Consider the following 3,700-nt stretch of genomic DNA (forward strand, 5'->3'; position numbering starts at 1 on the left):
AGATGCTCTAACTAAACAGCTAGGACAACAATAAGAACCAGCATAAGATCAGCAATGTACAACAGATGCTAAACTTGCTCATTGACAAAATAGGTTGTGCATGCTTCTTCTGTTCCATACTAAAGGTGACTGCCATATTTGTCAAGGATGATTATGGTTGAGGCATAGTAATGCATTTGTAGCAACGCGGGCAAGAAACTCATATAAAACAGGCATTCTTCCAAATTGAGCCATTTCTGGTTTTCAAAGATATACAATACATAATTACTGTCCATTCTATACTGTGACATACACTGCCTAAATAATCAGAACTATGTTTGAGGTGCAGGTCATGTACGTCTTGAGCTCCCGATTCACCTTCTCCTCGTCCCACATGAACCCCTAGATGTTCTGCACCCACTTGAAGTAGCTCACCATCACTCCGCTGGAGTTGGCCAGGATGTCCAGTAGGATCAGTACGCCCTTCTTTGCCAGAATCTGCACCACGAACATGTACATTTCTCTACTGTCAGTCAATGTGTGAAATGTGTCAACAAATGCAGCTTAGTTTTGTGGCGAAATGTTGGTGTACTTCGCTTTGATGGCATCGGCATTGTCCCTAGGAGTAGAAGTAAAACTGAAGATAAACGGAACAATTAGGATAGGCAGGTATTGCAGAATTTCTTAACAAACCAAAGTGTCAGACTCGACTGGCAACTTCCATTTGAGATCTCTAGTCCATTCTAAGAAAGCATTCCATGATAATTAATGTGTGTGCACTGCTGATACATACTACGTACTCCTACTAAATATGCAAGTTCAGAAGATGGTGCGTTCTGAATACTGAAGATCAATGTGGCACAGACAGAATAGTCAGGTTTTGCAAAAAAATAGTCAGGTTCAGCAGAGTTGTTAGTTAAAATTCAGCAAAATATAAAGTACAATGGGGGTTGCTATGCTGCCTGGTAGTACTTGCCAGAATTCGAAAATCGAACGTACTTCATATTAAAAAAAATGTTTTCAGATACAGAAAAATATAACAGTCATGAGGATACTTTAACTAAGCTTCAGAGCAGTAATTTGATAGAAGATAGGATGAAGTGAGCTGGGATGAAGAAGAAGAAGATTACTTGTTTATGACTCCTCCCAGAGCTGCCGGGATGAGCACGTCACACTTTTCCGTGAGCAGGGAGATCAGGTCGACAGCATCGCCTCCGTCAAAGCCCTTGATCCCGCGGTTCTCTGCCGAGTGCTTCATCGGCTTGGCTATGTCAATGCCATTGGAGTTCTTGACAGCCCCTGTGACATCTCTGATGGCGGCCACCTTGCCACCAGCTTCAGTGATCAATTGGGCAGCCCAAGAGATAACATTGCCAAATACCTGAAAAAGGCAAGAAGACAATAATTGCTCATCTGTGCAAATGTAGGTGAAGAAACATAGTTATGGCCTTGCTGCACAATGTATGGCGCCATTATACACAACGATGATTACTAGCATTGTGTAGGCATGCTTGTATATATTTGGCAGAATATATTACTTGTGGGTGCTCATTGTTTGCTCCTTTCCCCTTTAATTTCAGCGCGAGGTGGGAGATTAGAAAGATACTGACAGATCAGGCAAAGAACTTTGGAATTGCCATTGATGGTGTCTCCATTGTAAGGCTAAGCTTCGAGAAGATGCTTGTCTCTAAATTATAAATGGGGAACACCTTAGCTTTGTGTGAAAATTCAAGAGATAGGCAAAATTTTCTCTGGCATTTTAAATGCACAAAAGACCAAAGAAAAAGCAAATAATCTTAGTGAGTTCAGATAAAACAAAGAATTACCTTAAGAAGAGTTCAGTTGCAATATCTTGATATTACACTAAAATTTAAAGCTGGATGGTCAGTCTAGTGGCAGAACAACAACCAGCTTTTGGCAATTGAAACATCTGCTTACAAATTATAAGTTTTAGGAAGCAGCCATGGATTTCACCTGGAAAAGAACATCGAAGAAAAAAACAACGTCCTACAACTGCTCCATCAGACACGAATGTGCAGAATAAAGGGATATGTGTTGTATGTTCTTCCCTCCGTCTAAACAATTTCTGAAACTGTCACTTTCCTAAGGGTTGCAGTAGCAAATTTCTACTTAGCGAACAATTGTAGATGATTTTGGTCCTTCTGTCTTGTATCAATCCTTATCCAAGATGGCAAATTATGGCACAAACGATGTATAACTTATTAATATGATTCCTGCGCTTTGTATCGTGACGAACAATAACACTGCAAATATCATTCTACAAGTAATTAATTTAATTCCTCTCCAGGGTAACTGCATAGCTCCCCATGTGCATCAATCAACAAAGCACAAAACTATCACGTATCTATGCCACTAGGCCATCGCACATCCAACCACTTCCTCGCTTGCAAGCACCGAATTGAACTGCCCAATAAAATCAATACATGTCGGGATCAATAGAGGGGGATGAAGGGGGAGCAAGAGACCGTACGTATCATGTCCTCGGGCAGGATGAGCTGCACTCCGGCAGGGCCAGTGTCAACTGGGCGACCTGGACCAGCAGCGGCGACTGCAGTGTAGTTAAGGTCGACGACTAGATGGATGCGTTGGGGACGACCTCCTCCGGGCGCGGCTGCTCCCCCTCCTCGGCGCCACGGGCGGACTAGACCACTTCTTTGTGAGGCCGACGTTAGCGAGGGGACGTGGTTGCGCGGGCCCGTGGAGATATCTCCCCCGCGCGTGGAGCTCGTCCGGCGACGCCGCTGAAGATGCCGCCGCCACGACCACCCGCCTCCTCCGCTGAAGATGCCGCCGCCGCTGAAGATGGACGCTGATCTGGTCGAGGACGAGAAGCGGCTGAGCCAGCGGCGCAGCGACCCGGGAGAGGAGGCGAGCGGAGAGGGGATCGACAGAACGGGGAAGAAGCGTGCGGAGCTAGGTTTTCTTTTCCTTTTCTCCCAGCGCTGCACACTAAATTAGACAGATCTACCCTTTTAGAAATTGGTTAGCCCCACCATAATCTTGTAATGGTCCCACAAGTATTTGTAATTTCATGTAATTCTAATATCGTAACTCCTATTTCTCCACTGTTTGATCGCACTGAATGGACGGCCCCTAAATTCGCCAATCACTGTAACAGTTGTAAGCACTCATATGTCTGTTCTATTTTGTTCCAGTCTGTGCTCACTTACAATCTGGACACCGACGACATGGTTGCTCCCCGTTCAGAGCCGAACCTGCTTCTGCTACAGTACTTGACAGACATCTTGAACCTCGCACGGCGCATTAACGCGCGATGCTTCGTGCTCATTCCATGGCGGCCCGTTTGTACTATGGACTGGTGACGATCGTGAGAGCGTGTCCATGCGGCCGGAGTGGACGACGTTGAGCGTAACTGTGCTCGAACACATGATGTATTTCCGCAAATTTCTGTACACTTGACTGATCGTCCGAAGTTGGCTGAACTAGTTTAGGTGTGATTCTAGAGCAATATAACAAGCCACCCGCAAAAAAAGAAGTGTAATGTAACAGGGGGTGTGATCGAGCCTGTTCTAAATCTCGTGCAACGCCCGGACTAGCGATGTTCCACGGGCAGCTTACAAGGGCGTGGTGGTCTTCCGATATAAGAGCAGTCGAAGACGAATATACCTTGTCGGCCCCGACTCTCCTCGTCAACTCAGGGATTAGCTTAGCGGTGCTGAGGTGGGAAATTTCTCTATTG

At 45.5% G+C, this 3,700-nt stretch overlaps 1 long non-coding RNA gene across 1 annotated transcript; it reads right to left on the reverse strand.

Moving 5' to 3' along the window:
• Positions 1–239: 239 nt before the first annotated feature.
• Positions 240–2,629, reverse strand: LOC119282359. Its single transcript, XR_005138718.1, has 3 exons — positions 2,471–2,629; positions 1,110–1,360; positions 240–477 (listed from the first exon to the last, which is right to left on the reverse strand). It is a non-coding gene; the product is annotated as an uncharacterized LOC119282359 (long non-coding RNA).
• Positions 2,630–3,700: the final 1,071 nt, after the last annotated feature.

This window comes from Triticum dicoccoides, chromosome 3B (genome assembly GCF_002162155.2).
Source record: "Triticum dicoccoides isolate Atlit2015 ecotype Zavitan chromosome 3B, WEW_v2.0, whole genome shotgun sequence".
Classification (NCBI taxonomy): Eukaryota; Viridiplantae; Streptophyta; class Magnoliopsida; order Poales; family Poaceae; genus Triticum; species Triticum dicoccoides.